Consider the following 12,330-nt stretch of genomic DNA (forward strand, 5'->3'; position numbering starts at 1 on the left):
TTTTCAAGGCCAGTCTCAGTTTGTTAAATTACACCTGCATCCTACACATGGTTGAGAGTCCCCAAGCCCTCCAAGTTTAGACAAATGGGTTATTTCCAATTTTGTATCCAGCATTTCAAAGCTCTGCATACATTTATCAGCAGCTTAGTCTGGCACTCCCTCGATATAATCACAACAGTCGACCAAAAAAAAATTCACAAATATTGCATTCTGCTCAGATCCAACTAATTGTCAGTCATTCTAGGCCAAGATTTTAACAACCCTAAAGCAATACAAACCAATCACTTGGTATGTGATAACATCCATACTGAATTTATGTTCCAATTCATCTCATCTTTAAGATTACCAGAGACATTCATTTCTCCAGATGCCAACCTGATATTTTTTTTACGACTGTTATATAAACTAACATTACAACAAGGGACTTTTTAAAAACCAAAACAGATTTCAGCTGGAATCTTGAACAATAGCAGAGTGCTGGCATCATAAAGAGAACTTTACACTGGGGAAAACACCCAGTTGGATACTGTGGATAAATTGTTCAGCCACTTACACATATGGAGGAGATTGCAATACATGCTTAAAAAGTCCAGAGAGGGATTTTGAAAAAGTTAACTCAACATCAGTGTAATCTGTGTGAACAATGGCATGTAGGCTTCTCAAAAGTGAGGAGTTACTACAGCATTGGAGGCAGAATGTAATACTGTACTTAAAAAATAGCTGCATTTTATACTACATCGTAGGTGCTGATGCATAATTAAGAAGTCAGCTGTACTTACACTATCTACTTAGTGTGGCTGTGATCCAGCCTCACTACCAATTCAACTTAATCTCTTTCAAGCAATGAGGGGTGACCTTGTAGAGGTGTGTACAATCATGAAGAGAATAGTTAGGCTGAATGCACAGAATCTTTTACCCAGAGTACGAGTTGGGGAAATCAACCAGAGGACATTGGTTTAGGTGAGAAGGTAAAGATTTAATGGGAACCTGAGGGGCAACTGTTTCACACCGAGGGTGATGGGTATATGGAAAAGCTGCCAGTGGAGGTAATTGAAGCAGGTATTAGAACATTTAAAAGACATTTGGACAGATACATAGATAGATTGTGGGCAGTTGGGACTTAAACAGTGTTTTTTTCCAATTTCTGTGCATCGGTCGCATGGACTAGTTGGCCTGAAGGGCCTGTTTCTTTGCCGTATGACTATGACTCATTTCATTTCTATCGCTGCTTGAAACTCCATCATCTGCGAGAAATCAAGTCCAAATTTTTCTCTGGAACTTTCATCTATTCAGTCTTCCCACAGTTCTTCATATTTGTTATTTTGATCTTATCCTATTCTGATTTCCCACTCTTCTGAATTCAGTCTTTCTAATCTCTGCTCATAAAACCCTATTTACATTTGTGGTTAACCTCTTAACATTCGCTTCTACGTCTTATGATTCTGATCCGACTCTGACCAGTCACATCATCAAAACCTACTTACATGCCGATAGAACTTCCTTTCATTACAACTTCATTCAAATTCCAGCTGATCAGTCTTTTGCCAGAATACATCCAAAATTGAATAATTCATGGTACATGAATAGTCAGAATTTACTGGTTTTCCACAAAGGCCCCGGAACACAAGTGGCTTGCTTGGTCATTCAGGGTCAGTTACAAGTCAACCACATTGCAATGGTTCCAGAGTCACAAATAGCTAGATTTAATAAAAACTCACAGTTTATTTTCTTGAAAGATGTTAGTAAACTAAATGGGATTTTTAAACAAAGCAGATGTTTCTTAGTCGCCATTATTATAAGGTGCTTGTTAAATTGACCATTTAAATTTTAGGATTGTTGGCAGAAAAACCAGATCAATTTCTCAAGACATGGATACCCTTCACCGAATTCTTACAAGGATAGTATAGCACAACACAAATCGAAATTTAAATCCGATTCTGGGTTGGGTGAGGTGGGTGGGTGGGGAGGGGGTGGAAGTCGAGGGCCAGGTATATCTCCACTTTCCTTTTTTCTTTTTGTTTTCTCTTTTATATCTTTATTCACTTTTGGCCACACAACGTTGGTAGTCTAGGGGTCTTTTCTATCTGCTTTTTCAAACTATCTTTTCACTTCTCACTTTTTCCTTATCTTTTCTTTTCTCTCATTTTCAGGTTAAAAGGTTAAAATTGAAGCTGTACAATAATTGTATAATTTTAGATGCCGAATGTTTTATCCTTGTACAATTGCTTCTAATAAAAATAATAATAATATATATATTTTTTTTTTAATTAAAATTTTGGGATTGGCAGTCATTTTGTCAGATCAAAAGTTCTAATCCGTGGGGACATATCCAGTATGCTTATTTGCTCAATTGCTACCCAATGTCCATGCACAATCTCTTCACTCACAGCAAAGCTTCACTGTATCTGGTCACTATCCTCTCTGCCCGCCTCCCACCTAGATCCCTCACCTATGGAGCACAAAGTTAAAATTCCAGCCATGCTTCAATTCTTTAATGATTCCACCACGCTATTGAACCTCCTCCAGCCTCAATTTCCATCACTACCACCACAAAACAAATATCAGCCCTTTTCCTTCAACCACTCACTATGTTTTCTAATAACTTGGCTGCAATTCTGTGGAAATTTCTTGCTAAGCAGATGTTGTTTCCATTTTCTCCACCTCCCTTATTAAACATACTGTTTCTGATTTAGTCAAAATTCAATAAACTCCATTCCTGCTTGATTTGGTCATTTTAAACCATCTCTGAAAACATATTTACAAAAACCAGTAATCTGGAACCTAAACTTTCTCTTTGGCTCTTCAGTATCAATCCACAGTCACAATAAAAAAGGAGAAAATATATCAATAATCAAACTCTATGAATCCTGTTTAAAAAAACAAATATGCATTAATCTGACTGGCCAGCAGGTTATTTTTTTAACTTTACCATCTCAAAAAATGACCGATTCTTTACAGCCCTATCAGTGAGTAATAGTAAATGATTCATTCATGGGATGCCATCAGACACATCTGACCAAAGCTCCACTCTAAGATCTTTGTATCTGACTGTATTCTTATCCCTCCAAACAAAGAAAAGCAGACTTGCACCAGGAGACGCAGAATAATAATCAAAAAGATGAAGCTGGGCAATCTCATGATAGACAAAGAAAAACTGCAGCATATTATCAGTGTCTGAAAGTATCTGATTCAAAGACCAATAAATAAACTGATCTATCTGGTTAGCACAGTGCAACTCAGAAAACACCCACTCCATTTATTTTAAACAAAGCAAGAAACATATACAGGTTTATTTATTTGATCAAATGTGTGCTCGTATGCAACCTGTATTCATCGCAAAGAAAATAATCTAGGAGCAACCTTCTTCTAGAATGTTAATAATTCACTTGAAGATACATTGATCTTATTTAAAAAAACTGGAAATGTCAGACGCGAGTTCCAAAGATTAGGGAACAGAACACATGACTGGTCCCTGTCTACTGTTTGATATTCTACTTATGTTTATTGTTGTTGTCATTTGAACGTTATTTTCTTCTGCACTGTACTCCCTAAACATTTAGCACATCACCATATACTGGTAGTTAACCATACCTTTTCCGCTGTGTATTAATTCAAAAAAGGGGGCAAAACCCCCTCCTCCCTCCTTCCCCACAAAAATATATAAATAATTGAAGAACAATGCCAGATATCAATAGCTCAGTAGCTAAATTTCTTCAGATTTCTTTAAGGTATTTATTGAACCCTCTGATCCCCAAATGAGATCAGATGCAATAGGTTTAAGGCGTAATTGAAATGTGCACAGATTAGTATAAATTATTCATTGTAAATTACTGTACTAAAATTGTACCACATCCACTTTGCCAATCACAGTATTGCCTGATAGAAACCACAGTTGCAGGCATATAGCGGTCTTAAAATATTAGACACACATTTGATTGAAAAAGCTGTACCACAATTCAGGTAAATATATTCTACTCACATATTTATTTAAACATAACCACAATCTATGGCAGATATTTGTAGATCCTTCATCCTGAATCATAAAATCCATGGATTAAACCCATTGGATTTATGCTCCGATTTCTGGGTTTGTCTGCAGTTCATTGTTAATGGGCATTACCCCCCTCCCCTCATTGCATTGTCCACAGATCCCTCCCAATAGATCAGGGACACTATCATATTGATTAGGATAAAGGCATCTAATCATGAAAGCTGCTGTCACATTCATCTGCTTAATCATATTGTAAAGCCTTCAATTACTTCATACTATTTCTCAAAATGATTCATTTGAAGATATGAAAATACAAGTTAAGTTTGGTATCCTGAACTTACTAAACATCACATTTTAACACATCTTCTCGGGCTTCATCCAGAAATTGCAAATAACAATTTTGATGCCCAGAGTAATTGCTGAGAACAGTGACTCACGCAAGAAAACATGCACTGTTCTCCACCCAAAACTTGGTAAGTTGCTGTCTTTTATTTTCCATTATTCTGTTGGAGCTTGTGTGTAGTAGTTACTTATCAGGAGTACGAGTTGTTTTGATCTGCTGGCCTGGAGCACATATTCCAATCGGTTGAGCTCCTGTAAGACTGCCAGCATTTGTCAATAGTGATGGAAAATGTTGGGACTACTGCATGAACATAGATGTCCCACACTTACTGGTTGGGCACTGCCAGCCATTTATTTTACTGTGCTGTGACATAGGACTCCACAAGGAGTCCAACTAAGAACAAGACCTTGCTGGGATTCCCCACTCTATTTACATTTTGGAATCCGCCTTGGATTTTGCACCAAGGCTCATCTGGTGCTGAATCCTAGAGTCAACCAAGTTCCTTGTGAACTGTTTTGAGATGAACCCAAAATAAGTAATAAAAACACAACATAAAACAAAGTTCCAAAATCATAGATTGGGGATTCAAGTTATATATCTCCTCCCACCCTCCCTCTCTCTCTCTCTCTTCCCACCACCCCAACCAATCTGAAAACTGCGCAACTCAAGTTTATTTTGCATACATTTAAATTTGCATGCAATTGCAACATCCTAACTGACTGTGCGGGAGAGAAAAATTACTACCATCATTACACAGGAAGTTATTGTGCCAGAATAAGTCATATCACAAATCCTGCATGACATAACAAATTCTGCTTGCATTACATCTTGGACATACTTATCCTATAAACAGAATCATATATTTAAAAATAATTAATTTTAAATAATAGGACAACTGAAGTCAAAAGATCATTCAGAGACCAAAATAGGAACTACTTGATGGATAGAATGGTAGTCTATGATATCACCAACGGTCTGTCTTTGTCTTTGTCATTCTTAGTGTTTTTAGTTTGTTGTAAAATTAATGTTTTATAGTTTATCTTTAGTATTTTGTATTTGTATGGGAGGTTTTTAATCTCTTTCCTCGACGGAGTTGCAACTTTCTCCGTGTCGTATCTCCGTCCGCAATGCGGCCTGACATCGTGGAGTTGACGGCTTCCTGTTTGAGACTTCTAGAACTCCAAAACCGCGGAGTCTGCCGACTTCAATATCTTGGAGCGATCGATCCCTTCAGCCTTTGGTGCTCCAACCAGCGGGAGCTGCGGACTTTAACATCGTGAAGCTCGCGCGCGGTCCCTGGTTAGGAACCTTTTTCAGGAACTCCAAGACGCAGGGGTTTCAACTGTCCCGGTATGGGAGCGTAAACCACCCCCCCCGACGTGGGAGCTCGAACGCTGGCAGCGGGTGGTTCGACTCCCCCGACCGTGGGAGGAAAGGAGGAAAGAAGATAAGACTTTATCGCCTTCCATCACAGTGGGGAATGTGGAGGAGCTGCTGTGGTGGATGTTTATGTCAGATTTTTATGCAGTTTTGTGTCTTGTTGCTATTTTGGTATGACTGTATGGTAAACCAAATTCCTCGTATGTTGCAAAACATACTTGGCTAATAACTTACGATTATGATTCTATTATTTATATTATGCATTGTCCTCACAGCAGACCAAATCCTGATGGTACGAATACTTGAAATGTAATCTTTCCAGAAATCTATAAATCTACTTTACATTTTCAATACTATGTTTGTACTCTACATTCTTTATCCTTTTGACAGTTTATTCTATTTTTAGCTTCACTTCATACATCAAACACGGAAGTTAGACACAGAAGAAGAGCAATTTTGCATACATGTAGAAGTCTTTGTATGCCAACTGGCAGGTGAAATTCTCAGTGCATAATATTGGAGTAAGATGATTCTTTTCTTTCCCCCTTTTAAGTGAGAACTTAGACTGTCTGTCTCTTCTCATAAATGGTTTAAATAACACAGGAATTAAATGAATACCAAAGGAAAGAAAGGTTATGGTTCTGTTTATTCAAAGCATAATATTAAACAAAAGCCGTCAAGAGGCTTGTGAAAGTAGAGGCCAAATTGTTTAGGCAGGTGGTTTTAGAAAGGAATTCGGGGTTGTGTGATCTTGGCTTAGTTGAAGGGGTGGTCTAGAATCAACTGATGAAATACTGTGGGCCGAAGTGCACAGTGCAGCTGTGTAGCAGAGATGGTTGACTCACGGCTGTTAGGAACTGGCAGCACCTGCTCCATGTGTTGAGAGTTTCTACAGACTCCGTCATTACCTCCTGTTAAATCTGATCACATCTACTGATTTCCTCCTTTTGGCAAAGAGATATGCAGACAGCAGTTTCCTACACACCTAATAGGAGATGATGAGAGAGACTGTAGGATTCTGCTGGGTTGTAAACATAAAGAGCTATTTCTACCAATCCCCAGCAATGGCCTCAACATGTCATGCCTGCCCAGATGCAGCCCTAAACCGCATTTCTCAGCACCCTTATTGCAATATATACAATACCCTCAGAGTCAGGTCTTGCACATGGCTTTCGAGGTTCACTCGACATCAAATCACAGTGTGAAACGATCACTTTAACAATGGGAACAGACATAAATTGCTGTAGTAACTCAGCAGGCCAGGCAGCATCTCTGGAGAACAAGGTAGGTGACGTTTCGAGTCGGGATCCTTCTTTGGGCTATTTAACAATGTTGTTTCAACGTTAACAAGATAGTTCTTGCAGGAGCGGCAGCAGAGAACTGTGCTTCTACCAGGGTCTTGGCACAATAGAACTGCCAATAACTCATCTCGCTTTTCATGCACCATCCCATAATGATCTCTTTTAGTGCCAATTCCATTAGCATTCCAGTTCCAGGGTACACAAACTGAATACTAAGATAGTCGAGGCCTCAGAGTATTCTTTGAAAGTGATATCAAAATTTTAGAAAATCCTTCAATGCAAATACAACTGAACTGGAGAAAATATTGTCCAAACTAACACAATTTTGGTATCTAATGCCAATATTCCGTTTTATGTTAGTATACAAATAGTGCTAAAAATGTCACCACTATTTTTGACAAATAGAGGTTTACTTCGTTCATTTCATAGTTTAAATATAGAACCCTTCCCAAAAACAGATTAGATCTTTCTCGTCAACTCCCTTGTTTTATTTTGCAAAAATTAAAAAAATACACCAAAATCAAAAACAGATGAGCATGGAACTATATTAAACAACAATTTAAATAGAAAAGCAAATTATTTTTTGTCATCTTGTGGAAGGAATTACTGTTTTATTGTCACTAGTTTGGACTTGGAATGATGAAGGAAAATACATTTAACAAGATTAAAATTGAGAAATCATATTATTTTTCAGCTAAGTCTTGACATTTTAATCTAGGGAATCCAGTGGAGTTGCTATAAGCCATGTGTTTAGTGAAAGTAGTCATCTGTTTACAATTCTGCTTACAACAACAATTTTCTCCAGAGCTCCAAATATTGCTGACATCCAATCCCTGCTTCGAAGAATCCATCCATTACAAACAAGTGTCTCCAACCACCTCACACATAGAAATAAATCAAAGTTGTGAATGTGGCTGAAGAAGTCTCGACCCGAAATGTCACCCGTTCCTTCTCTCCAGAGATGCTGCCTGTCCCAGCTTTTTGTGTCTATCTTCGGTTTAAATCAGCATCTGCAGTTTCTTCCTACACACTTTTATATGCCAAAGTTGTTCTTTGTTCTTTCCATTTCCCAAAAGCTGAATGGGGGGGGAAAAAATAAAATATGCACCAATATTTTGACCGCACTTGTGACATTCACGGTGCACCTATCGTATTAATAACAGATCAACCATCATTTGTTCATATTTCTTCAGAATAGAGTTGAGGAAGAAATTAGACACAAGTATCCCCTTGTTCCCACCAAAATAATATAAAAATATGTACAATTAAAGATGGCAAGTTTTTAAATATGTAGCTTATTCATGGTCACATAGTTTTTTTTAAAAAGAGGTGACAAAGAGGTTTCCGAGGGGAGAGCGGTAGAGATGTTTTCTTCATGGATTTTAGCAAGATCTTGGTGGAAAGCCTGGAAAGTTAATCATATGGCATCTAGGGCAAGCGAGGCAACTGGAATCAAAACTGGCTTGGTGGAAGGAGTGAGGGTAGAGGGTTGTTATTCAGATTGAAACCAGTCACCAGTGGTGTGCTGCACAGATCAGTGCTGGGACAACGATTGTTTGTCATCTACCCTAAAATTAGTGGTGAAGAGGTTTATTAGAGTTTATAATAGAATCTAGATGAACTAGGGAAGTGGTCCAAGGAATGGCAGTTGGAATTTAATTTGGACAAATGCAAGGTATTGCTCTTGGCAAGATAAACCAGGGTTTAGAGGAATATGGGGCTAATGCACACAAATGGGAACACAGCTCGGATGGACATCTTGGTATGCATGGACAGGTTGGGCCAAAGGGCTTGTTCTATGCTGTATAACCCTAAGACTATCATGAAATTGACATTCTGGATTTATTTGACTGTTAAGTAATTGTTTGAAGCAAACTAGTTACATTTTTCTGATCATTTAAGTTGCAGTTACGATAAGCACCAACAGCCTTTACTTGCAATATTGGATGTAATTTCACTGTACCTTAATTGGTACAGGTGACAATCAACTGACCTTGAAACCTTAACCTTGAAAAGTTAAGTAAAAAGTACATTTCCGTATCCCTTCCCTGGTGCAACTCGCTCATTTTATTACATTAGGCTTACCAAAGGCACAATATGGGGAAACACTGCAGGCTTGCTGGTAATGCAACATTTTTTGTTTAGACACAAAATGCTGGAGCAACTCAGCAGGACAGGCAGCATCTCTGGAGAGAAGGAATTGGTGATGTTTCAGGTCGAGACCCTTCTGAAAACATCACTTATTCCTTCTCTCCAGAAATGCGCCTGTCCAGCTGAGTTACTCCAGCATTTTGTCTACCTTCGATTTAAACAAGCATCTGCAGTTCTTTCCTACACAATTTTTTATTTAGAGTAAGGCCAAGAATCGACACACATTCCAGGATTCACTCTAGATAAAACCCCGGAATGGTCGCAACAAAAAATATAAATTTTATCCAACTAAAAGCCCATTTGTATAGAGCAGCCAGGGACAGCGGGTTTAAGGCTAATATCAGTTCTTGCCAAAGTCGCATTTGGGAAAGAATACTGAACAATGACAAATCTTGAGATATTTAAAAATATGCATTAAAATTACCAATAAAGAAACATCCATATTCAACAAAAGAAAAATAATAATTGAGATTTGTGGTGAGTTACAATTCCTCAATTGTGTGAAGTTAATTTGTTATTATGCTTGTACATTCTGGTCATTATGTAAATCATAAACAATGCACAGATTTTTTAATTTGAAAGCTAAACCGGTTTCCGAGATTATTTATCCTTTTTATTTTTCCACAGAACACCCACTTGGTAAGAACCAAATAATTATTGCCACAACTTTAAGGCTTACAGTGTGTGTTTCTCCACAAGTGCAAATAGCATATGTGGTTATTCTTAAAGTTAGGAATTTTAGAAAAATATTAATTTCCTTTAAAAAGAAATCACAACACAAAATTGGCAAAAATTCTATTTCATTTTGCATTAATTGAAGCAGTCATTGGTATTTTAATTATAAACTACACCTCTAGGACTGTAACATTTTCTTCTATTTGTAAGTTTAATAAAGCAGAACTGTTTTGTTCTAACTTTCAAAAAATAATATTTTTAATCAGGAATGGTTATGAAGTTTATCATACGAAATAATTATAGAATTTAATCATAGAATTCTAAAGAATAGAGGCAGTTAGTTATTTGGCCCACTATACTCCTTTTTTTGTTTTAATTTCTCCGATTGCCTCGTTCTCTCTCTGCAGCTCTGCTAATTATTTCCTTTTCCAAGTCTGTTTAATTCTTTCACAATTCACAAGTCACAATTCTTTCACCACTTCTCCGGCAATGCATTTCAGATATTTCTCATCTCCACATTTGTTCTACTAATTCTCTTAAATGCATTTCCTCTAGTTACTAATGGAAAAATGTGTCCTTGATTACTATTCAACTTGTTTTAAGAAGCCACCAAATCTTATGTCTTATCGTATAAGAAAGATAAAGTATATTTTATAGTCCTACAAGCATTAAACAAATATTACACGTGAAGTTCCAAAGGCTTTACTTTCATGACATTGCCAAGTCATAAAAAAAATCTCATGATAATTAATGCACAGCAGATGAGTAACTGAGTGCACAGCAGCCACAAGTTCTTCAGCCACTCATTAACTATTAATAAATGTTAGTGGAATTTATTAATTTTAATAAATCAATTATCCTTTTAATCTATGAATATATTTCAGTGACGTATTTACTCACTTTCTAATTCTCCATAACACTTTAAAAGTCAACCCTTTTGCTAAACCAAAATCAAAGGAAAAAGTTGCATATTTCATTACCTAATTATATAGCTATATTCTCTTGAAAACTCAGAAAAGGTCCATAAATCAAACGATCCTTCCCAGTAAAAGGAAAGTATGCAACAAGAGACTAATAAATCCAGACCAAGTACTAAAAAGGAAAAGCAAAACAAAGTAGCTTAAAAATCCTATATAACCAAGTACATTTTTATACATACATTATTATATATAAAAATACAGAAATTATACTTTCAAAAAGCAAATAAATGATATCCTTATCTTACCCACTTGCCAGAAAATTATTTGCAAAATATGTCCATGAACTTCATCAATATATTACAAGAGCAAACCTTATAACTGTCATTCACGGTCCTCAATTATGAAGTGAAGACAAATCATTCCAAATTTCTCTCTCCACACATTCTGCTTTAACTGGCCAGTATTTTCACTACTTTCTGCTTTCATAGATTTGAGCACCTACAGTTTCTTGCATTTTTTATTTTGTGATGAGCTTAAGATGCAGTAGCAAAATTAGGCCATTCGGCCCATCAAGACTGCTCCACAAGGCTGTTCATGGTTGACCTATTTTTCCTATCTCAACCCCATAAATTCATAAATCATCGGAACAGAATTAGGCCAGTCAATCAATGGAGTCTCCTCCACCATTCAATCGTGGCTCAATAACCTTTCCCTCTCAACCACATTCTCCTGCCTTCTTCTTCTACTTCTTCTTCTTCTTCTTCTTATGTACATGTTCGAGTTACAATCGCATAAGGTAGTGAGTAAAATAATAGAAAATCTTATCTTGTCTCAGAAGTGATCAACCACGAACAAAGAAAAAAAACAATTCACGGCGATACCATTACTCACTTCTGGTAGACTTTCCAGTCAGATATTAATCCAGGAGTGCTTAGTCAAAGTGAACTTTGACACTACGTTGGGTCAGTTGGTTTTCACAGTCAACAAGCCTGTCTCTTACCCAGAGATTTCAGATTTGACAACTCACCTGGAACATTATTCGAGGCGCACAGACTTTTGTCAGAAAACAGATTTATCTTGGAGTTGATCAATGATTCAAACCACTGAAGAATTTGGCTAGTTTCCCTCCCTCCCCCGAGTTGTCACAGGAGGATCCTTGCAGAAGTGTCGGGCTGCAAACCGTCTGACAGTTCACAGGGAGGCCTGATTAAATGACCGTTTGAGGAGACATTTTAACCACCAAATAATCCCAATCCCGTGATTATGACGCACGCCGCCGTACCGTGCCGTGCCACCGTGGGCACAGTATTTATTTTTAAAATACGATTGCCGACCATTTGTTTTGCGTTACCTCAGAGTTAGCGCCTTCTTCGGTGGGGGGGGGTGGATGCCCGGGGAGCGGCTCAGCCTTTCATTTGGCCCTACACGACTATCCGCGATGCGCACGACTCGTCCTGACTGAGGGGAGGGGGCGGGGCAAATCCGCGCCGGAAGGGGTTTGCCGGGACGGTGACCGCGAATGACAGGCGAGCTACACAATCAGTGACTAGATTCGCTCCAATTGATAGG

At 37.8% G+C, this 12,330-nt stretch overlaps 1 protein-coding gene across 3 annotated transcripts in view; it reads right to left on the reverse strand.

Annotated features, from left to right (window-relative positions):
- LOC129711022 (E3 ubiquitin-protein ligase MARCHF2-like) overlaps positions 1-12,272 on the reverse strand; it is a 37,798-nt gene extending 25,526 nt beyond the window's left edge. Inside the window, exon 1 of one of the 3 annotated variants that reach the window (XM_055658369.1) lies at positions 12,113-12,255. The gene's annotated coding sequence lies outside the window, so the exon portion shown is untranslated. Of the gene's footprint in view, positions 1-11,788; positions 12,070-12,112 lie in introns of those variants that run through there. The other 2 variants (XM_055658371.1, XM_055658372.1) reach the window with 2 other exon arrangements.
- Between the last annotated feature and the right edge of the window lie 58 nt (positions 12,273-12,330).

The sequence above is a fragment of the Leucoraja erinacea genome, chromosome 29 (genome assembly GCF_028641065.1).
Source record: "Leucoraja erinacea ecotype New England chromosome 29, Leri_hhj_1, whole genome shotgun sequence".
Lineage (NCBI taxonomy): Eukaryota > Metazoa > Chordata > Chondrichthyes > Rajiformes > Rajidae > Leucoraja > Leucoraja erinaceus.